This window comes from Lissotriton helveticus, chromosome 2_1, assembly GCF_964261635.1.
Source record: "Lissotriton helveticus chromosome 2_1, aLisHel1.1, whole genome shotgun sequence".
Classification (NCBI taxonomy): domain Eukaryota; kingdom Metazoa; phylum Chordata; class Amphibia; order Caudata; family Salamandridae; genus Lissotriton; species Lissotriton helveticus.
Genome location: NC_136059.1, coordinates 391467774 through 391493744, shown reverse-complemented (window position 1 = coordinate 391493744; position 25971 = coordinate 391467774).

Sequence of the window (25971 nt, the reverse complement as noted above, 5' to 3'; positions counted from 1 at the left end):
CAACCCGGTGAGCTCCCCTCTGATGCTATCTGCGACGTTGCCGAGTGTGGCGGGGGCATGCTGAGCCGCGGCTGTGGCGTTGGGGTGCAAAGTGTGCTTCTGGTCCCCCTCTGAGGAATACATGGAAACCCATGGGGGATCTTTGAGATTACCCTGCCTGCTGCCCGAAACCTACAACACTGGTGTTCCTCGGGGTTGACACTGTATGGGTACCCAGACACCAACTGGGTACACAACCTACCACAGATACTGTCAGCACTGAGATACACATCTCTTGGACTTTGGTAGTTGATATACCATCGCCACAGGCGTGTCTCTGCTTTGGTGTGCTACACCTGGAGTGTCCCACACAAGCTACCAGGGAGGTGACCGGAGGTGGAAATTGCTGGCGCTCACAGATATCTACGCTGTCAACACCAAGACTGTGTGATCTCTCCTTGGGGCGAAGATGTGCACCACTGCCTGGCGCACCTTGAGTGACTGTATGGTGTAGGTGGCAACTTGTTCTGGAGGGGGTTCCTGTATATAGCCGGGAAGACCAGCTGCCGAGGTCACGAGCTGTGAGGTGGTCTCGATCTGTGACCCGTTGGGGCCAGCACGAAACCCACTGTGAGGCTCTCGCCCTGAAGACGTTGCACCAAGACCTTGCCACGTATAGACTAACATCGGGGTACGACTACTTCAACTCATGTCGGGTGGCACCCGGGTACGAACTGACACAGGAGCTTAGACCTACCGGCTTCGTCCAAGCCGAAATCTGACAAAATGGCAAAGCAGGGACTCACAGAGCAAACTGCAAATAAGCTAGATGCAGTGCTGGCTGCAATGGATCAGCTGGAAAAAACCATTAATCAGACCCGCACCTCCCTGGAATCTAAAATTGATGAATTGGCTATCGATCTCACTCACCTGCATGCAGATCACCGGAAGCTCTCAGACCGCACCACTGTCTTGGAGACAATGCTTGCTGAAATCAAACCACAAGTGACTCAGACAGATAAACATGTTCAAGATTTATTGAACCGCGTAGAGTTCCGAGGTTGCTGGAGGGCGAGCACGGCGCAATAATGTACGCATAGTGGGCGTGCCGGAATGATGGGAAGGAAGGAACCCTACCTCACATATGGAAAATTGGCTTCGAGATCTACAGCCTAAGGGGACCCTCTCATCACACTTTGTCATAGAACGCGCACAGTCCTGGCGAGAGCCCCTCCCACAGGTTCGAACCCACGGCCCCTTCTCCTCCGACTCCTCAATTACGGGACCGGGACTCCATCCTACAGGAAACTAGGAAGCTACAAGACATCCATAATGACAATTACAAAAACAAATTCTTTCCGGACTACACCATCCAAGTGCAGAGACAGAGGTTCTCATTCATGGCGGTGAAAAAACGCCTTCGGCTAAACAACCTGAAATATTCTCCTCTCCTCCCGGCATGCCTGTGAGTGGTTGCAAGTGATAAAATCCACTTCTTTGCCACACCAGAAGAGGCAAATGACTGGCTGGACATCTTCACTACTGCGGGACCTAGAGACAAGACAGCGACAGCGACCCTACCGAAGCTAAGTGGCCCCTTCCGCCTCCGCTGGAGAGAGCGGAGATCGACAGGAGTGCGAACACCACCTTCACCACCTGTAGGACCGCACTCAGATTTCATTCTCAGCGGACAACGAGACGCCCTGCAAGCCATAGCGGAAATCAGCGGCTCCTTGGTGACCGAGGATGCATCCAATTCTAGCCAGTGAGACCTATCTAGTGACGACGAGCAGATATATGGCCTACAGAACTCACAGGACTCGACCGAACAACCGGATGTCACCCCACAGACGGCTGACATATTAATGTTAACATTGCGGGACCCTATCCCTGGTTAAACTACGATTTGATGTATTGTGATATGTACGATGAAGTATGCAGCTACTGTTAGCATAGTCGTTTGAGGTAGATGCTGCTACGAATCTAAAAGTTCACATGAGGGAAGGGCTGATATCCCGCTGTAGGAGGGAGGTGCGGCATTTGAACACAAGCTCTGTTATAGTCACTTGAACACCAGTCCACTCTGCTTACCTACTGAATGTTTTTGAGCCGGTGTGCATAGACTGCCTTTTTTTTATTTTTATTTTTTACATATTTCATTTTGCCTGTAGATGGGGAGCCTCTAAGACACTGGACGTACGAATTGTAAGTTAGATCAGCTTAGCACGCAGCACAACCCCCAGATCGTTTTTGACGGTTGTCTTTATTGAGAGTTTGGATTATTGCTGGTTGCATTTTCGCCCTTTTGGAATTGTTTATCAAAATGTTTTTGTTTTGGATTTATTGCGAGACATCATCTATTCTAAGCAGATTCATACGTTATGACATGCCACAAGTCAGTTTGCTAGGTGAGTTATGCGCTGCCGGGACATGTATACCATGCATGTTTGCTGGGTCGCTGCAGACACATGACCACTTCACACCCTATAAGAACTATGTTTCCACTTAAAATTGCTACATGGATAGTGAGGGGCATGCATTCGCCGGCGCGCAGATATCAGATATATTCATACCTCAAGCGGCACCACATACAAATAGCTCTTTTACAAGAGACTCACCTGGTCACCACAGAAATGTAACGTTTGCACCGCCGATGGCGTGGCCAATTGTATGCCACGGGGTATTCAGCTTTTGCACAAGGCACACTAATCTGGGTACGGCCAGGGGTCCCGCTTAAAATTACGCAATCATTGGTAGACATGGAGGGCAGGTATGTTGTGGTTAAGGGTACCCTAGAAGGCCGGCAGGTTGTACTTGCATCACTATACGCTCCCAACACAGAGCAAGCTGCCTTTCTTGACAATATATCACGCGTCTTGGCGCCATGGCATGACACCCCCATGTTCTTGGGAGGAGACTAGTGTACTCAACGTATCATTAAACCGCTCCTTCCAACCCATCCCGGGTACGAGCACGCATAATGCAATGAAGGCATTAACTGGCTGGGCAACACAATGGCGCCTGAGAGACGCCTGGAGACATCGACACCCCCACGACAGGGTACATTTCTACTACTCAGGTGCCCACAAGCTGCATGTGCGGATTGACCGCTACATGCTTTCGGAGGAGCTGCTCCCACAATAACTGCAGTCTATTACTTGGGCAGGACACATTCGGACCACAACCCACACGTATTAGAGGTGTCATGGGAACATCCCTGCCCGCCAATCCCAACCTGGTGGCTACAACCAAATATGCTGTTGGACGCACCCTTTCGTAGTCTGCTGGCCACCAATATCACCCAATACTCTGACGAAAATACTGGCATGACTAAGACGCCGCAGACAGAATGGGATACGTTTAAAGTGGTGGTCAGGGGTGATTGTCTCTGTGCACAGGCTGGTATGCGGAGACAGTTGGAAGCTGAACTCACACACCTTGAACGTGACCTGCTCCGAAGTGAGGAGGAGGCACTAGAGGGAAATGATAGGTCCTTAGAGCGAGACAAAGAGAAACACTCCAGGTTGCTTGAATGACTTCTTAACCTGAACTTTGCGGCACACTCACCAAGCACCCACCATATGGGAGACCAACCTGGCAAGTTGCTGTTGTGGCTGATAAGGCAAGATGCAGTCTCCGCGCCTGTGATATCCATACAGAACAAACTAGGTGTCACGATGCACACCCAGAGTGATATACACCATACTTTTGTGAAACATTATTCCACAATGTACAGATCCTGTCTGTTAGCCACAGATGCGGTAATACGGGACTTTCTCTCTACTTTAACGCTACAGCGACTGACAGAGCACCAACAGGAAGAATTTGGTGCTCCTCTACTGCCAGAGGAAACAGGAGATAGTATTTTCTCCCTCTCAAATGGTAAGTCCCCGGGTTCAGGCGGATTACAGGCTGAATTTTTTACAAAGCCTACTCAGATATACTGATACCGAAGCTGCTGCGGGTATATGCAGCGGCACTAGATGACTCAGAGCTCACACCTACTCAAAATGAGGCAACGCTGATCTCCCTCCTAAAGCCGGGCAGAGACCCTGAGCTGCTGTACTCCTACCGTCCATTGGCTCTGTTGAGTACAGACTATAAAATACCGGCCTCCACCCTAGCTAAAAGGATAGCCCCATTTGTGCCGACTCTGGTTCACAGCGATCAGAACGGATTTGTCCCAACCAGAAATACCTCTCTTAACATTCGTAAACTGTTTAGAGTCCAGCAGTACGCAACAAAGAATTGGCCATGGGCTCTCTGTCTAGTGCTAGACCTAGAGATGGCCTTTGATTTGTTGGGGTGGCACTATCTTGCGTCCTGCGTAAATACGAACTAGGAGACGGGTATCTGCAACTGGAGCAGCAGCTGTATCTGCGCCCCATGGTATGGGCTTGCACTGGTAAGTTCATTTCTGAAACAATCAGGGTTAGGCGATGAACCAGGCAGGGATGCCCCTTGTCTCCGTTTCTCTTTTCCCTTGCCATGGAGCATTTAGCAGCTGTTCTCCAAGATGGTGGTGTGGACTGGAGCATCCCCTTGCAGGATGGTCTCCACACAGTGTCCCTATACGCGGATGACCTGCTGCTGCACATAAGAGACCTACATGCTGTGCCACCAGCTATATCCGCACTGATCCGTAACTTCGCGGAGGTGTCGGGCCTCAAGGTGACCTAGGCTAAATCAGACGCTTACTCTTTCTACGAGGACGTGGCCATGGCGGATATAGTTTTCAATGGGACTGCGCTTACTTGGTACCCGACCACGTTCAGGTACCTGGGCGTATATATCTACCGCTCCTCTGCGGACATGGTGCGCGCCATTTCTTCCATAAGAGCGCAGATGCAATTCTGGAAGACCCTACCTCTCAATGTGATGAGCTGCGTCACTTTAACCAAAATGAAAGTACTGCCACGACTATTATATTATTTTGCAAACCTTCCGGTATATGTCCCGGTACGATTATTTAGGGAGCTAGAGGGATTAACCTGAGGCCTGATCTGGAACACAGGGCGACCCAGGATAGCATTGCAGAAATTATACTCACCCCGTGTGTGGAGGCTTGGCAGTCCCTCATTTGGATTTACACTACTTAGCTGCACAATTACAATGGGTTGCGAAGTGGCTAAGTGGGAAAAATCTGACAGACACGGTGACGAAGGCATCGATGTGGACACAGACACAGATTTATAGCTTGTTTCACCCACATGCGAAACTCCCCCGCCCGACACAGATACACATTGAGTTAGCCTATAGATGTTACAGGTGAGTCTTCAACTGACAAAAGACACCGCCCCATATGCCCCAATATTGCCAATTATCTGGACACCCAGAGGCAGAGACTCTATAACTGACGTAGCACTAACGTCCTGGACTGGAGTGAAGGCGCTGGGAGACCTACATGCAGACGGTACCCTGTTACCTTTCTCGACCCTGTCGGCGGATAATGACTTACCGGTAGGCCAGTTCCTTCTGCATGCATCCAATCATATAGACACTGACACAAGCATGGGGATACCTGACAAATGAGCCGTCGACGCACCAGCTGTTGCAGTATTTACATGTAATGGGGGAGGGGTCGCCTGTGGTCCAATGGTTGGTACAGTCCCTGTTCACTCATGTGTTAAAACCTCTACAAAGACTTCGCCCACGTTGGGCTGAGGACAGGGGCCGACCCTGGACCAACAAGGAATGGGAGCGTGTCCTGGCCGGTGCCACAATGGGCTGCGTAATTCATGATTTACACTCATACAAACATATATACTACATAGAGTGTATCTCTCACCAGATAAGATTAAAAAATATTTCAATGTCAACACCTCTGAATGCCCAAGATGCCATCTCCCTGGCATTGACCTACTACATATGCTATGGTCTTGCCCCCTGCTTCTACCCTACTGGCGCACAATAACAGAGACACTTACAAACTGCACCGATACTGAGGTGCCTGCCACATGGGAAGTCTGTATCCTGGGGTTTTACAAACGGACTAAGGCCAATAAGTAAGCTTTAGATTCAGAGAACTAGGCCTAATAACCGCAAAACGACTGATAACTATGAGATGGAAATACATAGACCCCCGCGGAGGTACCTCACTGGATAAAATCCCTAGAGGTTTGGGCACAGGCAGAGAGCACAATCCTTCACAGGGAGGAAACAACAGGGCTTCAAAAGTACCCTATTGCACAATCCTGGGATTATGTCCTCAAAGCCCTTACACAATCTAATACCATACTGTGTGCACCACCCATACAACAAACAGGGGACGATACTTGGCATGTCACTTGGGCGTAGCAGACACGCTGCAATCACAGGGAACCCTCAAAGACGTCTGTTGGGTTGGGCAATAACCTCACGCTCCTTAATGGCAACTCATGGACATGACCTCTGCCACAAGACACTCTAACACCCATGTGGCCGTGCAAGGTGCATATATGTCAGCTCGCTTTAAATACAACCATGCAAGCCAAGACATGGCTACACTCGAACGGCATTTTATGTATCAGCCACACATATCTTTGAATATTTGATATCTCCCTTTCTTTTGATTTTATTTTGTTTTATCAGTTGTGGTTTAATGTTGGAATAAGAGGATATCTAGCAATGGATTACGACATATGTATAATCTTTTTTCACTAATGAAGCATAGCGTGTTACGCTCTCAAAGCTGAGTTGAGTATGGGTCATGTACCCATGTATGCACTGTTGTGTTTATGTAATGATGACCACTGCTGTAAAGAGTTACAAATGATAATTACGTCTCACTCCTCAATTAGAGATAACAGTGTATGTGGGCTATTGACACCAATGTTATTTTACAAGTGCACGCTGGATCCTGAGATGTAGACACGAGATGTGCTATGATTATAAGCAGGAATTACCTTGATTGTTATGTATAATACTTCAGCACTGACAATGTTATTGTAAGTGCAACGTATGTTGATGTTTAAACTTTGTATAACAGAAAAGATAAAATGCAATAAAGATATTTAGAGAGAATCTACCGACCCCCTGGACCCCGTGGACTTTTCACCAACTCCATCACGGACATCATCTCCCCGCATGCCATCGCGTCCACCAACTACACCATACTTGGAGACCTCAACTTCCAGCTCGACAACCAACTGGACCCCAGCACCACATCCCTCCTGGACAACCTCCACTAAATTGGACTCCGCCATATCGTGACCGAACCCAAACACTCAAGAGGACACACCCTTGACACCCTCTCCACAACAGGAAACTCCATCACCTTCAGCCACACCACCGAACTCCCATGGACTGACCATCGATGCGTCCACTTCACCTTCAGAACACCCACCATCCACAGACACCAGCACCTGCTCCCATGAAGAAACTGGACCAGAATCACCGATGACCAGCTAACCTCATCACTCAGCAACTCCACCCCAACCATCGCGGAAAACGATTACGCCAACACCGCAGCCCGAACCATGCACAGATGGATCTCCAAAAGTGCCAACACCATAGCCCCCCACAAGAAAAACAACAACACCCATCCCAAGAAAGCTAGATGATTCACCACCGAACTTAGAGAGTCCAGGTGCACTTGCCGCCGCCGCGAAAAAGGCCTGGAGGAACACCAAATCCACAGAGGCCCACAACAACTTCAGAGTCGCCACCAATGCCCACCACCAACTCAACAGAATCTCCACTCATGCACACAACAGCATAGAACTCTTCAACATCATCATGGAGTTCGCCCAACCCACCAGCAAGTCCACCGACATCCCACCCTCACAAGACCTCTATGACAAACTCAGCACCTTTTCCATCACAAAATCAAGAGCATCTACGACAACTTCGATGAAGACAACCAACACACTGAACCCTCACCAACCACCCGACACTAGGGGTGGGCGGACATTTCCGTTCCGCCTACATAATGGGCGCAAATTTGCACTTTCCGCCTTTTGCAAAGAAGGCAGAAAGACGGGGCAAATTTCTGCCCATTCGCGGGCGGAACAGAAGTTGGCCGCCCGCCCGCCTCCCGCTTCCTGCCCACCTGCCTCCCGCCCCCCGCCTGCCTCCCGCCTGCCTTATTACATTAAATTATGTGCAGTTTTCAAAGAAGAAGCCGCGATTGGGAAGATTGCGGCGAAGTAAGGTAAGTTTGCTTTTAAGTTATATTTAGCCTTTTAATTTAATGTAATAAGGCGGGTGGGAGGCGGGCGGGAAGCGGGAGGCGGGCAGGCGGCGGGCGGCCTCGGGAGCGGAAATATCACGGAGATTGCTTCAATCCGCGATAGTCCCTTCTGCAACTTCCGCCCACCCCTACCAGACACCCTGAAGCCAGCGATCGACAACTGGACAGGCCTCACCACTGAAGACACACTGAAAATGATAAAATCAATCCAATCCGAGGCCCCCACGGACCACTGCCCCCACCACATTTTCAACAGAGCCACCGACACCATTGCACCCACTCTCTGCCACACCATCAACCGCTTCGTTCCCTGACGACTGGAAACACGCTGAGATCAACCCCCTCCTGAAGAAACCCTCGGTGGACCCCACCGACCTCAAAATTTACAGACCCATCTCCCTGCTCCTGTTCCCAGCGAAAGTCATCGAGAAACCATCAACAGCCAACTCGCCACATTCATCGAAGAGCATAACATCCTCGACTCTTCCCAATGCGGCTTCAGAAAAAAACACAGTACGGAAACCGCCCTCCTCGCCGCAACAGACGACATTCGTACCTTACTGCACAAAGGAGAAACAGTAGCCCTCATCCTCCTGGATCTCTCAGCGGTGTTCGACACAGTCTCTCACTGCACCCTAATATGCAGATACCACGATGCAGGGATCCAACACAAGGCCTTTGACTAGATCCACTCCTTCCTCTCTGGCTGAATGCAGCAGGTCAGACTCCCCCCTTTCCTCTCGGACCCTACACCTACCACCTGTGGAGTCCCCCAGGGGTCCTCCCTCAGCCCTACTTTCTTCAACATCTACATGGCTCCGCTCGCCCCTATCGTCAGAACCTACAGACTCAACAGTGTGTCATACTCAGACGAAACCCAACTCATCCTCTCCCTATCCAACAAACCCAACACCGCCAGACACAACTTTCGAGAAGGCATGAAAGCCATCGCCAAATGGATGAAAAACAGCTGCTACAACTAAACACCAATAAAACGGAAGTACTCATCATGGGCCCAAACCCAGACGCATGGAACGACACTTGGTGGCCCCTGCCCTCGGAAGCTCTCCTACACCGTGGTTCCCTGCACCAGAAAGACCAGATCGGGAGTACGCTACTTCTCCTTCCGTGCGACCAGAGCCTGGAACAACCTTTCGCTCCACCTCAGACAGATTACATCACTCCCCATCTTCGCAAGAAACCTCAAAACCTGTCTCTTCGACAGAACCCCTCCTTGATGGACTTGAGCCTGCGAACCACCCCACACAACCCAGTGCCTTGAGACCCTTACGGGTGAGTAGTCACGCTTAACAAACACCTGATTTGATTTGATTTGACTCTAGTCTCAAACTTACAGCGCTTTCTTTCCCAAGGACTTTGGAGGCACCATCTTTCCAAGGGGTACCTAGAAGGAAAGAAAAGAAACCCAACCATCAGTCACTTCTTGAAGAGGAGGAAAACTGCAACACAAGAAACCTCACGGAAACATCAGAGACATATTACCATATATAAGAGCACTGAATAAAAACTTCAAAATTCAGAAACCTACGCAGGCTCAGCATCCTTATATCCGCCCTTCGCTCCTACAGCCTCATTTTGCAATTAGGTTGACTCGCTTGATGGTTCATTGTAAATGACAGTAGTGGTGGAAACGGATGGGAGTGTTGAAATCCCAGTATTAGGCTCTTCCATGCAAGTTTACACTTGGTGAAAACTTGAGATATATTAAGCTCTACTGTTCCTCGGCTGTGACTCAAAATTTCAATGTTGCTGCTTCTTCTTTCTTTTCTTGGGGTAGCTCCATCAGAGTAGAAGAGGGTTATATGGCTCTACTCCAAAGATTTCTGCATGTCAAGGTGATCTGCTGAGCAGAATCGACCACAAAGGGCTTTTTAATGTGATTCATAGATACCTTCCTGTTTGCTTTAAACCAGAACACAGGGGCAGGATTACAGTTCATGTGCCTTCTACCTCAAGAACTGGAATAGGTGGTGTGTAAGATGGGTCAGACCTTTGATTATCAGGGATCCTTTCCAGAATAAACTTGCCAAACTTAGGGAGCAACCAGGCAGCAACTTTGGGAACCTTATCTACACCGGTAGAGGAATCGGAATGCTTCACATTAGGCAATCTGTCTTTGACTTCTTGGATGATGAGCAAGACATTCAAACATTGTTCCAGGTCAAATTATTTATCTTAAACCACCTTTACAGAACAAAGATTGGGCACATAGATAGCCATCCCAAAGAGTATCTCATATGCAAACATTTATTACATATTTAGGAAGAAAATGTAATGCTCACTGAGCTCATTAAGATTATGTAGCCAAATCTGTCTTGTACTAAATACCATAGCAGTCAAGGCTTGGTTTAGCATTCCGTTGGTACATACTATTAGCCTGTTGCTCTCCATTTGAAGCAGGTGTGATTATTGCAGACATGCACCCAGAGCAGACATAGCATCCCCAAAATGTAAATGTAATTTGTACTTGAAAGCGCACTAATACCCCAACCGGGGTGTCCTGGCACTGTAACGCATACCGCTGTGGAACCCTTCCTGGCTTTTCCCTGTGAAATGTCCACTCCTGGGCACCCCCAAGGTGAAGCCAGGCATCCCAGCGCTGTTGGGGCTGTTGTGGAGATTAAGCAAGCTATTGCCCAGAGTTGCAGAGTGGGACCCATGATTAGAATAGGCACTGAGGCGAGAATTATCAGGTCTGAGGAAATTGAGCCCAAGACCCGCCGAGGCGGGAATTGAACCCTGGTCCCGGGCCAGACCTCTGCCTCAGGGTCTGCCACTCTAACCATTGAGCCACACTTCTCCACTCCAAAAGCCTTTGTGGTGAAAATAAAACCATTGTCTGAGTAAAAGGAGAGAGCTGCACACATTGCTACTAGGTACTGCAAGTTTTTTTTATGACTGCCCAAGTATCAACAGTCCTGTGCAGCCAAACCCATGGGAATCAGGAGCATGAATCAACAGCAACAAATAAATACTTATATCGGATTTCATTCGATTGATTTGCCTGATGTGTGGAGGTTCATTATCCCAAATAGGAAAATGGATACAGTAAGGGGAGTCTGCGCGATCTTGGAACAGTAGAGCATTTTATTTGTTGTCAGATTTTACATTTCTGTTGTTAGAAATGGGGGTCTTTAGTTGGCAGATGTAGGTACCTTTGTCCAAATAGGGCCCCTTGGTTCTAGTCAGGGTAAGGGGTATACACTCCTGCTCACACCCTTGGTAGCTTGGCACAAGCAGACAGGCTTATCTCCAAGGCAGTGTGTTAAGCATCTGTGAACACAGACAGTAATATGGTGAAAACACTACAAATGGACTCCACACCAGTTTAGCAAAAATGGTAAATCTTTCTCTAAACCAACAAGATCAAATACGATAAAAATCCCACATACAATTCTCTTGAAAATAGTATTTGGGCAAAATAACCTTTAAATTGCAAGAAAATCAATAAAACATAGTTCTTCCGACTCTGTAGCTCCTCCTGGTGCTATCGCAATACTGAATACTATAGATTCTAACAATTCCAGCCGACTGCGTCAATACGGGGCAGCTCAAGCGTCAACAGACTCGGACACAGTATCTTTAACACGTCGGTGTGAGTCGGTCGGGGCAAATGTTGCGGTCATGTTGTGAAGCAGAGCGTTGCGGAAGGTGGTGTCCTCATGATGCTGTGCAGGCAGCGGCTCGTCGACAGCTTCGGTGAGACCAGGGCTTGTGTTAAAAGGTGAGACATTGCTCGCTGCGGTGCTGGCAAGTCATGCTGCGGAGACGGAGACGAGCGATGTTCTGGTCGAGCAATGACAGAGTCGGTGACATCCTTGCAGCGTGTAGTGAAGTGTTGCGGAGTGCGGTGCCCTCAAGGAAGCAGTGCAAGCAGCAGCTCATTGATGGAGTCAGTGAGACCAGGGTTGAGTTGCCATGCAAGGCATTGCTCTCGCCAGTGATTTCAGGGCATGGAATCCTGCAAGGGACTCGATGACAGAGTCGGTTACCCTTTTCTTCTGCTGAGACGTTCAGAGACGGTGCCCACAGACACAGTTAGTTCTTTGCTGTTCCTGAGACCTCGAGAGCAGGGGAAGCTCAGTTTCAAGCCCTTGGAGATCTTTTCTTCAAGCAGGGGACAAAGAAAGCAGCAAAGTCCTGTTCTCCTTTCCTTGGCAGCAAGTAGCCACTGCAGGCCAACCCCGGACAGCAAACAGCACAGGGCAGTATTCCTCCTTAGCTTCTCCTGCTCTTCTCCTTGGCAAAGATTCCTCTTGATTTCCCAGAAGTGATCTAAAAGTATGGGGTCTGGCTTCCTCTTTTATACACACAAATCTTTTGTTCACTGAAGGCAGAGAGTGTCTGGAACCAGTGGAATCACCAATTAGTACATCAATTTAACATAGGGAGCACTTGCACTGTGGCACTGAATAGCAGTGGCACAGTGCCCAAAGCATATAACCAGCAAAAACATATCAAAACAGAGGAGGCAATCCATCAAGGGAGACTCACGCCAATGAGTCCAGGTCTAACACGCCTCAATACTGCCACGCCACCGCCAGGGATCTCTGATCCCTAGCAGTGGTCCCAGGACGGCCTTACTGCCCTGGTCGTAATGGGGTGGTCAGGAGACTGCCACCACTGCACCCCTACAATTCTGGTAGTCTGTCGTGCACCGTGGTGCAAGGGTGCCTGGGTTGCGGGGATGATTAATTTTGTTCACAAAACCAATGCATTTTGGCACTTTTCTTTTTCTATGTGTGCTGCACAATTCAGCACACATAGAAAAACAAAATGAAAGCCAGAGGAGAAATGTTGTTATTTCTTTTCCTTGCGCCTCTCTAACGGCACCCCTGGGGTGGCGTTAGGTTATGACGTATTCCCAGGTTTACGATGCCTCTAATTCTGGGAATATGTCAGGTTCCATGGGTGTTGAGTTGGAACACCTACAGCAACACACATTGAATGCCCCTTTCACAGTTTTCTGCGTGAAAGGGGCACATATTTATAAGGCCATGAAAAGACATGTAAAGTAGCATAACATGTCATTATAAGTATGTTTTGGCACATTGCACCACCGGAGGTGCAAAAGTGCCAGTAGGGCCTCAAAAATGAGGCCCCCTGTATTTGTGTTTATGGTAGGTCAAATGGATCTCCAAATACTGATATGCTTTGTATTTAACAGGAAACAGTGCAACTTTTTATGCATAAAAATGCCCAGTGTTGGCATCTATAGACATCTAAAATGTCAAATGCATATGCAGCACGTGCATGAACCACAAAAGCCAGTGCACCCCAAGGGTCAGGCACGCCTCTATCTTTGAGAGGTGGTGGTATTGCTGCTCAATAATTTAACAGTATCATATAAGAAGCTGCCATGTTTAGTGAATAAATGCATTTAACAAGAGACCCAAAACGTAGAAACCAAACTTAGGAAATGCCCTTGAAAGCGCCAAGCTTGGACAAACCTATAGAAAACAAGGGGTTCCTATTTAATCTGAAGGAGTGAATCAATATCACAAAGAATGTCTCCATATATTTGTAATAATAGTTTTGGGAGTGTGTCATCATAGGCTACTGATATGGGCCATGTCAATGTTTTATGTATTTAAGTACACAGTAACATTCTAAATAATTCCATTATTACGATTTGAAAAGCATGATAAGGGACCTACAGTCTGGTATCTGGATTTAATCAGTAACAAAGATGGACAACAATATAGATTTATTCGAATAAAATGGCATACAATTTAAAGTTAGCGAGTCAAACTGAACAAAACAAGTTGTTATGTTTATCCCCTTTAAAGATAGGCTTCGCCTCGCCATCCCACCCCTTTACTCTCTTTGTTTTTCCTCATTGACAGTATTCTTTAATTTGCATATATATTAGTTTACGTTTAGATAAAGCAACGTACAAGCATTCTTTCACTGGTTGAGGGGTCATTACTCCCTTTGTGACTACTATTGACATACAATTTCATTCCTTCATTCGAGCACATCCCACAGATTGCTTGCCTCTGATAGAATGGATTAAATGAATTTCTAAAGGCTCTTGCCTGTGTGAAGTACCGGCATTAAAAAATCATAGTATATATGAAGTTCAAATCCTATTTTGCTTTGGAAGAGTATATATACAGGATTTATTGCATTTTAATTTGATTTATAGAAAATATAAAAATACAAGAAATGCAACGAGGTAAAAGATGCATAATAGCCTCAGGGTCAGGCTTTTCTTTTATTGTTTGTATCTAGCAAGCCATTACATGCACATGAAAAGCGACACAATATAAATAACAAAAGTACAGCGAGGATCGGTTTGGAAAATGTAGGCATGATGATGCTGACACATCAGCTGGTTGATAGTGGCTCCTCTCCACTTTCAGAGGCTGAATTATTTGCGCTTCTTTTTATGATGTGTCACACAGTAATAACATGAACAAAAAACACAGAGACGTGCGCTAACACAAAGTTACTCTGAGCAGCAGATGGCTTTGCAATAAAAGAAAAAGTCGTTCGCCCTTTCAAAAAACTTTTATTATTTCACATTTATCTAGAAAAGCTGGTTCATCCTCCCTAACAACAGAATACTTTCACAGGCTGATTCATTCAAAGCACCTCATTATGAGTGTACTTTTGAAAGAGCTGTGAGCAATAAAAGGATTTCCAGCCTAAAAAGCTACCACTAGATGTGCTCTACTATGGCATGCCATAAAACCGCATTGATTTCCACAGGCAAATCCCCCAGGTCAAATCTGGAGGTCTTGGTCCACTGAGAAAGTCCTGGAGTTTCGGGAACAATTGCTCCAATCAGTGCTCTCACACTGATTTCTGCTTCAGAGACCCCAATTCTCTATGTAGCTTTAGGTTTTAATTTACAAGCCTCCTGGAATACCTCAAGGTGGTATTTCCAATGCAGTATTGCAGCATGCGATACTACAGAAGGGCTCTGGACTGGTAATGAAGGCCAGCCACACTTCGGTCAGAGATTTACAGTTCGGGACCATTTGGAAAGACAACCCTGGAAAAGCGCGTCTACCTCATACTATTCACCTACTTTGCATTTTAATTAGGTATCAAATCACAATTACAAAGACTAGTGTGCCAAATGGTAGTAGTGCGCTTTGCCAAGAGTAAAATATCTAGATACACTACAACAGGTGAGGCTTAGAGTATCACAGATAGGAAAGGAGTAGGATTATGAGACAGCCAAGAACAGTAGTCACTGTTGGTTTTCGGCGGTCATAGGGCAGAAATAACCCAAAGAGGTCAGTATTTAGGGGCTTATTATCAAGAACGGCGTTACAATTATCTTCGCTTTAGCGGCAGGAAACTGTGGGGCTGTTACTTTCTGCTCTTTGAGGTGAGGCAATTTTGCCAGTACTCTGCACCTTCTACAGACATCAGGGGTTTTAGAGGTGGGAGAATACAGGGAACTAAAGTTTGACTTAGAGGTTTTTCAGTGTTTCAATTTACAGATAGGCTAGTTAGGAACATATTTCCAATATCTGCTAAAATCAATGTTTTTTGATTCTGGGAAGATTTCTAGGAGCAAGAAACCCTGAACGGTTGGTTATGTCATTTTGCCCTATAAGAATAGGGTATGAAGTGTCTCTCTTACTTTCAGTAAATTTCTTTATGCTTAGGTCCATCTTCATCAGTCCCTTGTTTACAACTAGCCTTTGACATAACTGAGCAAGAGGCACCAAGCAGTGATTGATTAGGATGTTTATAAACCTCGCTTTCAAAGAGTGAAATGTTGGGAGGGGCGGTAAGTATTGAGGGGAGTGCTATTTTTGGGTCTTGCCTGAGGCATCATATGTGCTATCGCTTGCGATGCTATTCTTTCCTAAAGAAAAATCAAAAAAAGAGTTCTTAACCTGCCCATTACTTACCATTTTGGTTGGCTTTATTGTCAGTTCACATTGCGACTGTTAGAAGTGGGGATCCCTAGTTGGCTGAGATAGGTACCTTAGTCCAAACAGGGATCCTTGCGTCTAAGTAAGGGAAAGGAAGAACACCTTCTCTGATAGCCCCTGCTCACCCCCTCAGTAGCTTGGCACGAGCAGCCAGGCTTATCTCCAAGGCAAATGTGTAAAGTATTTGCAACCACACTCTCAGTAACCCAGTAATAACACCACAAATACACTCCACACGAGTTTCATTAAAAAAATTATATGTTTATAAAAAAAAGATATACGATGAGACCACACAATAAAAATCCAACATATGAGTTTTTGTAATATTTCGCCTTGCCGGTTATTAGGCCAACAAGCCCTTGTAGGTTCCTGCAGTATTAATGACCAATTCTTGATGATCCAATGCAGTCCTAATGCAATGCTATGCAATTCGTAATGCAATAATCAGGCTGTTCGTAATGCCAAAATAATGCAATTCGTAATGCAACATTCAGGCAGTTCGTAATGCAAAAATGGTGCAATTCGTAATGCAACAACCAGGCTGTTAGTAATGCAAAAATAATGCAATTCGTAATGCAACAATCAGGCAGTCCTTAATGCCAATATAATGTACTTCAGCACCGATTGCTGTGCTCTGGACGGTCTCTATGCCACTCTTACTGACTCTCGGTCAGCTACTGCCAAAATAGGCCCCCAATACTGTTATGATAGAAAACAAAGTGCAGCTCCACACTCCGGCCCCGGTACTGCCACTCCTCCGCAAGTACGGGCCGCGATACGGACTTGAACGGAGGCCCGCACAGCAAAGATGGGAAAGGCCGAGAGCGTTTCTCTCGTAGCCGGCGCCCCGCCCCAAGCGGCAACACATGCAAGCAAGCTGAGCGTTACCTCGGGGGTACGATCACACTCTCCTCTCCTCGCGGCTTGGGCCTCTGATGCGACTTCTTTGATCTAGGGCAGTGGAACTCGGACCCCGACGGTGATGGTTCGAGGTCTCTCTTTGGCAAAGGCAGGCTCGGACCGGTAGCAGTGAATTCTCACAGCTCCTCTGGTGATGCCAGTCTGGGACGATGGCAGTGACAATCGCAGCACTTCTGGCCACTCAGTCGATCGAAGCAGAGAAAAAGACTGCTCCCGGACACACAGTCACTGGGCAATTTCTCACGAAGGTCTTAGGCTGCAACAGGGCACACGCAGACAGCATCGCTGAGACTCACTTGAGCTTCAGGTGCACATGATAACAGGGCGATCCTCACAAAGGTCCCAGGCTGCATGAAGCACACACACAAAGCGTTGCTGAGACTCACTTGGACTACGGATGTACACGATCACATGGCAATCCTCACGAAGGTCTCAGGCTGCACAAAGCACAAGCACACAGCGTTGCTGAGACTCACTTGGAAACTTTTATGTTCCTGAGTTTCCACAACAGGGAGCCAGCTCTCCTCGGGCCCTTGGAGACACGTTACTTCGGGACACAGCAAAATCCTTTCAAGTAGGGGATCACAGCACACAGCAAAGTCCCTTAGCCTCTCCGTAGTTAAATCAGCAACCTGCAGGCCAGCCCCAGAACACACAGCAAGGGTCAGTCTTTCTTTTCAGTCTCTTCAGCTGTTCTTCATTTGGCAGAGGTTCCTCTTGACTGCAAAATAGTTTCAATCCTTTTCAGTCTTGATCAGTCCAACGTCCAGGGGTTTCAGCTCTCACAATTATACCCCTAAATGTCTTTGAAGTCTTTGTGTTTAGGGGACACTGATCTCTGGCCAAACCAGTTCTGGGTGTCTCCCTGCCAGACCTTCTTCCTTTGATAGTGGGGGTATGGATCCTCAATCACTCAGCAGGAGATGGAGCCATTGCTTTATGGCAGCAGCCCAGGCCTCTTCGCCTCCATGGGCTACTCTTCCCCCTTACACTCCAGATGCAGGTCAGCCTGTTGCTGTCTCACCTCCTCCCCTGGGTCAAGACATTTCTCAGATCCTATCACATTCAAATCCAGACAGTCAATCCACAACCAGGCAGAGACACACAGAATCGTTAGAACAAAGAAACCAGCCAATTCTAAAAGCGTGGTTTCTAAACACACAATTCAAAAACCACCTTCGCAAAAAGATGTGGTATTAAATTGTGAGTTCAGGCATTCTGTCCTATGGGCAAGATGGCCTTGCAACAGTGAAAAACGAATTTGGCAGTTTTTCACCGTCAGGACATGGTACACACCTTAGTACATGTCCTACCTTTCACATACAATGCACTCTGCCCAGGGGGGTACCTTGGGCCTACCATAGGGGTGTCTGATGTGCATACAAAGGGAAGGGTCAGGCCTGGCATGTGAGTGTACTTGTCAGGACAAGGCAGTTTAACAAACTGCACACAGGCACTGCAGTGGCAGGCCTGAGTTCTCTCTTTAGGGCTACTTGTGTGGGTGGCACAATCAGTGCTGCAGGCCCACTAGTAACATTTGCATTACCAGCCCTGGCAAACATAGTGCACTTTACTAGGGACTTTACTAGTAAGGCAAACATACCAATCATGGGCAACCAATTACCATTACACTTTGCACAGGGAGCACTTGCACTTTGACACTGATCAGCAGTGGCAAAGTGCCCAAAGCATCTAAGGCAATCAAACGCAATCCATCACAGCATCAAAAGTAGAGGAGGTAGAGTCAAAAAGTCAGGGGTAATCACACGAAGAAACCTCTTCACACACCATTTGATGTTGCAAGGGGAAATCTGCCCTTGAAAACACGTGACCTAGATGATTTGTGGAAACTAAGCTTTGTGGAGAGACAGTGTGTTAAGACTGTATTTGGCATGTGGTCTTCTGTCTACTGATAGACATTGCAGCAGTTTCACCTTCAGCTCGTGTGGTTTTTTTACATGTTTAAATCTCCTAATTGTTTAATGGCTGTTGAGCAGAGTGAGATTACCGGCTCTAGTCCTGAGCGAGGTGAACTGGGTCATTCCCGCATTCTGCCTCTCTGAGAATTCTTGAGTTTGAGATGGTGAGGACCACCCTGCATGCTGTCCTGAGAGGGAGCGAACTCGTTCTGAAAATGTGCTCAACGTGCAACAAGTGCCTGAAAGCACGAGGGAAGGCAGTCGGAGAGCGGAAACCAGGGAGCGGAGACCAAGCATGCTGACGTGCTTCCGCGGCCCCGCTCTTGGAGGCCATCTTAGTTTAGGTAATCAGTGACACGCACACTCGAAATATAGGCGTGTTACTACCCCACGATGGTAGCAACTGAGAGAGCGCAAACTGACCTAAATGTATGAGTGCATCACACTTACCTGTAGTAAGCACAAATCATGAGGAGAAATGCCATGAGTGCTAGTAGTATCTGCAATTATATTCTGAATGTATAGCTAATGTAGAGATTTAAGTAGAAATGAAACTAATACAGAAATGTGTGACACTATATGATTTTATTAGATGTGATTATTCCTGAATCCATGTCGTATAGCTGTTAAAATGTAAGATGGCATGTGGTTAAACGCAGAATGTGGTAGGCCTCAGGGCCAGAGCTAGAAGGGAAGGGGAAGGTGTTTCTTTTCACGACATAGATGAACTAATGTTTTGGTCATTGCATTAATGGGCCATGATTTATAGATGTGTTTACTGAAAAATAGAATAAGAGTATTAACATGCTTTAATTAATGAAGAAGTTGAATGCTATAATCATTATGAGAAATATTGTAGGCCTGAATTGTTTTAACGTTGGTTTACACGTACATGTCTGGGCCAAGAAATGTTGCGAACCTTTTTGGAAGTCTATGAGAGTTGGGTTCTTGGCTGCAGATGTCTGTCTGCAAGAGAAAAGGGAGGATCCGATTATAAATAATATGAATAGAGGTCTGTTCAGTAGACGGCCCAGACATGGAGGAGGGTTCCGGAATGTTTAAGGGGTATCAGCGGGCCGGAGAAGAGTCTGAGAAGCAAGGTCAACTCCAACGTATGAGGCCCAATACAAAGCAGCATGGAAAAAGCCAGAAGCTACACCACGTGAGGGGCGTCTCACGAGGGGCGTCTCAAATGTTGTTGACTGTTTTGTATTAGGGACAGCACCCCTGGGTGGAGTTAGAGCAGATGCCTGAGGACCCTTTAGAGAGCGGATGGGTAGGCAGAGAGGGGTCATGACTGGAGAACTATAGGTTTTCACCAAGAGACTAAGAGTGAGTGACTTCCCTTGGGGGTCATTCACTGCTGACACCTTTGTTAGGTTGGGATTTGGTTAAGTAGGGATACCATCTAGAGCAGGGTAGGGACAGCCTAACCTGTGTGTTTTCCTCCAACTTAAATGAAGGAGAGATATGCGTCAATGCTGATAGCTTTATTGTTCTTAGAACTTGTGTTGGTAATTTCCGTTGCTCGTCTGAGGGCTTTCAGAGAGCACATGTATGTAGTTGGACCTGTGTATCTCGTGAATCTCATTCTGAGATGCCTGTATTTGCAGCTTATCCTATCCTTACAATAAACTTTTGAAAGCTAGAAGTTGTTTGTGATCTTTTGGAGCGGGGTCCTTTATTGGGTGAACTAGCTTGGTAACAGAGGCACTTTCTTCCTTCAATGACAGGCAACAAAGGTTCAGTCGACCAGATCGGGGTTTAGATCAATAGTGATAAGGTATCGATCAAAATCTCGCCCTTCCAGTTGGTAGCAGAGGATGGTTGCCTTCTTGAGGACGGTGACCTAGGCCAGGTTAGCTTACCCCAAGGCCCCTAGAGATCGATGATCGGAAGAACCGCCCGCCGAAGAACATCCGGATGACGTGAGACAGAAAAAGCAGCAGTATCGGTCGAGAGTGAGTATAAAGGGTTATGCGTGTTAGATTGCGGTGTTTTGTATTGTATCTATGTTGTAATGTCTGGCGGAGTTGAATGTCTGTAGAGTGACTGTGGAACAGGTTGTGAGCGCGCGCAACCGGTGGAAATCTTAAGTTCAAGGAGAGCTTAAGTGGTTCGGGTGTATCGGACACCCAGAGTAATTGTCAAATAGTGTGAAGGGGGTCATGAGGTACCATTGATCACCCGAAAGACCGATATAGGGGGAACGTAAGAGTGAGTGCGTGAGTAACGGACGCTGGTCGGAGGTTACTGTGTGTGTAAGCAACCTATCAGAGAGACGATAGACATTTCGTCAGTTGTGTTGACAATTACATATAGACTGTGGACGTACAGTCGAGGGAAGTGACCGCTTGGTCGGAAGTAGTCATTTTTCGGTGTATGAATGGGACGCATGCATGACCGGGAGACGAGTTGAGAAAGGAGGGGTGCTGCTGCGAAGCGGAGAAAAGTGACGTCAGGAAGTGTCGCGCAGTGATTGGCTGACCGGAGAAAGACCGCGCTGTGATAGGCCAGCTAGCAAAGACGTCAGAAAGTGTCGCGACGTGATTGGCCGACCGGAGAAAGACCGCGCTGCGATAGGCCAAGTTAGCAAAGCCGCGACAGGATTGGTGGATTGTCATCAGGAAGTAAACAGAGTAGCGAGGCTGGATATTGTGCGCATAATTATGAAGTGTTTTAAATGGCTGAGAGCGGCGTTTAAAAAAGAGAAGCGGGGATCGTATGAGGGGGAAGAAGCCCCGCCGGAGGGTACGCCGGCTCGTTACATGGCAGTGAATGTTGGGTTGCATACGATCCTTTGGATATCAGAGTGGAGTAAGATTACGGAAGGAAATGAGGAACTGACGTTCCCGAAGTACGGGACGTTCAGATTAGAGGTGTTACATCGATTAAAATCAGTCATGACCTCAATGAGACCCTTGCCTAGACCGACCCAGTTTGAAGCTCTTGATGCATGGATTAGGGCAGCGCATGAAAAGAATATGAACAGACGACAAGAAAGGGTGAAACGATCGGTAAGGGCAGTGCAGGATGCCAGGTGGGATGCGGATGCTAAAAGATGGAGAGTGCATAACATGGAAGTAAATAAACTGTACCCGGTGTTAGAGGTGCCCGGAAATAAAAGCCCCCTAGAAGAAGATGATGAGAGCGAAACAGAGGACAGCCTGATAAACAGATTATTGACAGACAGGCCACCCCCGTATAATAGAGCAGGGGGGGAGGTCGAGCATAGTGAAAGAGAAAAGGGGGGCAATGCAGGGGAGCATGGACCGCTTCCCAGTTCAGAGTGGGATCCTGAGGCAAAGAAAGAGCTGTCCCAGCCTAGTCAGGTGCAACAGGTAGTCGGGAGGTTTGTGGTACAAAGAGCGCCGGAAACGGAGAGCGCCACATCCTACGCATTACCAGATGCACTACAGGTACCTGTTACCATAGGTCCTATAATATCGATATATGACCAAGAGAGAGCAAGAGGGGAAGAACGGGTACGGAAGGACAGAGAAAGAGCAGGGACGGCAAGGAGGAACGATACGATTAATTCCCCAAGTCAGATGCCGATACCAAGAGAGTGGAGCACCCCGATGCACACAGCAGGGGATCCAGGAGGGGATCCTGGGGGCCCTAGATGGCCAGTGGATCTGAGGGGATCTGGACGAAAATCCTTTCAAGAGCTAAATGAGTACATGAAGAAGTGGGATGAGGCAGTGGAGGCTCACAAGAGCATCATAGCTGCAGAAGCTGAAAAGGAAAGTCAGGACAGCCGAGCTCGGACTCACTGCGGGGCTGGGGAGAGCAGCCCGGAGTGGGACGGGAGAGAGAGAGATAGTAGGGGAGTCACCCATTGGGCCCGGAGTGGGGATAGAACAGACCTGGAAAACGGGGGCCCCGGGAGTGGAGGGGTGGCGTGCCCAATACTCAGTGAAGGGGAGAGGAGAGCGCAAGAGTACAGAAACAGCTTTAAGTGTCCACACTGTGTGCCCGGCACCAGAGAACTGAATGGGAGTTGTGAGAGGTCGCATCATAGTCCCTGTGATGACGGAAATGAGCGCAGCCCAGGGAATATGGGGAACCAGGAAGGATCGTATCGGATACTGAGCGATACTAGGCAAAGGGAGAGTAGCGACCAGAGGGAAAATAACAGAGAGGCGTACGGTGAAAGGAGAGAAGAAGAAGAGAGTGGGCAGAGCAAGAGTGGGGGTAACAGGCCCGTGTTCCATCACCTTCCAAGATCGGATGGCCGAGCATGGGACCTGGAGAGATGGGAGCAAGGGAGAGCACTCATTAACTCTCCCGAGCCCAAACGTAGAGCTCGGAGTTGGGATGGTAGGGAGACCAGTGAGCCCCCTTCGAAAGACATATTGCGAGCTGAGATAAAAGCTAAGAGACTCGATGTCGCCAGCTTAAGGTCAGACCTGGATGACATGATAGATGGTACCCTGCCTTTAGAAAGAATAGAAATGTATGAGCAGGATGAAATACTGTATATGGCAAAGGACATCACTCGAAAAGCGAGAGCAATCCATGAGAAGTTAGTCGAACTAGCAGGCAAATATATGGTGGACCTGTCAAGAACCAAAGCATTACAGGGTAACCACAGGCTACATTACACAGATCGAGACCTAGATGAGAGGAGAACGATTGGGCTGAAAACGCACATAAGGGAACTGATCACTGGAATAAGGACATGGAGGGCACTAGATAAGTGGGAAGAGAGGTGGTCCAAGAAAGGGACCGTCAGGAGAAGCACGCTTGGTACGACACCAGGAAGGCTGCAGGGAATAGAAGCATACCCTTTGCGTGAAGTCGCCAATGGGAACTATGTGCATGTCCCTTGGAGTAGGGGAGATTTAGCTGCTTTTACCACCTCCTTCCCCAAATTGCGGGAAAACCCAGTGGAGTGGTACAAGCAAGTCGAGAGATTTGTAAAAATCTCAAAGGTCCTATGGATAGATCTGAACACGCTATTCGACATTGTAGTACCAGGAGATCTGTGGACAGCATGCAAGGTTAGCGCTGAGTGGCCCACAACGGAGCCGGAGAGAGATGCTAAGACTAATGGGCCGTCCGAGATTGTGATGGCAAAATTCGAGAGAGTGATGACTTGGCTGAAAGAGAAAGTGCCAATGCAAGACATAGATTGGGTCAGAATAGACCGAACCAGACAGGAACCCAAAGAGACCGTCCACGAATATTACGAGAGATTGCTGAAGGCGTTTAAACAGTATAGCGGCCTGGATGTAATGGATCCAAAAGACATAGGGCAATTCGTGTCCAAGTTCGTCCTGGGACTGAGACCGGATATTAGTTTAATGATTCAGCAACACTCGATTTGTTGGCAAAGTAAACCCCTAGACGAAATACTGAGGTATGCCAGGTACTGCTGTGATGAGATAGACTCCAAGGCTAAGAAACTAAAAGAAAAGTTGATGGTGGTACAGATGCAGGCAGCAGGAAAGGGGGGACAGCAGCAACAGCAGCAAGGAATAGGTACAGGAGGAAAGAAGCAGTACAGTCAGAACAAGGGCAATGAGGAGAGTTCCACCTTTAGACCCAGATTAGACATAGCTGCCTTGAAGAAAACGACTAGGTGCCACCAGTGTAACGAGGTGGGGCATTGGAAACGCGAGTGTCCCTACAATGTAGAGATAGGAGAACAAGAGATAGAGGAGGAAGAGGTCCAGAGCGCGCCTACAAGAGGGGTGACGCCATACCAGGGAAAGGTGCTCAAAGGGGGGGGGGCTCCTCCCCGAGCCCAGTTCCCGCAACCTCCTCGAGTAGGGACTATGGGTAAGACCTATAGACAGATGCCCCTGTTTGTAGAAGGAGAAGAGTGCTATTATGTGGACCCATTAACCGGACAGAGAGTGGAAAGAGAAGACTGCACCCTCGGGGCAGCCTTGGAGGTGGACCAGAGGGGACCCTATGTCGAAGCAGAAGTAGCAGGGTGCCCCACGACATTTCTGGTGGACACAGGAGCCACTAGGTCCACGATCAGATCAGCTGCAGTTCCAGACCTGCCCATGTCTGGAGAGACCATACAAGTGGTGGGGGTCGCAAACAGGAGAATAACCAGCCAATTGACAGAACCGGTACAGGTGAAAATAGGGAAGTACAGCGATGAGCACCAGTTTGTGGTTTGCGATTCAAGTCCTGTGTGTCTGCTAGGGAGAGACCTGTTGTGTAAATTGAATTGTACTATATACTGTACACCTCAGGGAGTGGAGGTATTGACCAATGATGATGACGCAGACTTCAAAGTTGCAAACTCAAGAATATGCGTGGAGCTGTACCCTACTTTGACAGTAGATGAGCTCCCCTGGGACTTGAGAGAGACAGTGGCACCAGAAGTATGGGATTTCACTGGGGAAGAGATAGGATTGGTCAAAGGGGTGGACCCAGTGAAAATTGTAGTGAAACCGCATGCTGAGTTCCCAAGAACACCCCAATATAAATTGACTCCAGAAACGATTGCAGGCATAAAACCCGTGATCGAGTCCATGATTAAACAGGGAATACTGAAAGAAATCGTGGGTAGTCCATGCAACTCCCCGATTATGGGTCTGCAGAAACCAAATGGGAAATTTCGGATAGTGCAGGACCTCCGAAAGATTAATAACATAGTCGTTTCGTGTTGTCCAGTGGTGCCGAATCCATCAGTGATACTGTTTCAGATTCCATTCCAAGCTGAGTGGTTCACTGTGATCGATCTTTGTCAGGCTTTCTTTTCGATCCCTCTGGACGAAGAAAGCCATTTTCTTTTCGCATTTAAGCTGGAAGGTCGCGTCCTAACATGGTGTCGCATTCCTCAGGGGTATACAGAGAGCCCATCGATCTTTAACCAGCTTTTGAAGAAAAATCTTGAAAGTCTAGTGCTGCCCCAGAAGTCAGTTCTGGTCCAGTACATAGACGACCTCCTCGTGGCGTCAGAAACAGAAGAAGCTTGCAGGGAGGACTCCATTGCTTTGTTAAATCACCTAGCTGCCAATGGGCACAAGGTGTCCCCGGGAAAGTTGCAGTACTGCCTGACAGAAGTGCAGTACTTGGGACACAGAATAGAGAAAGG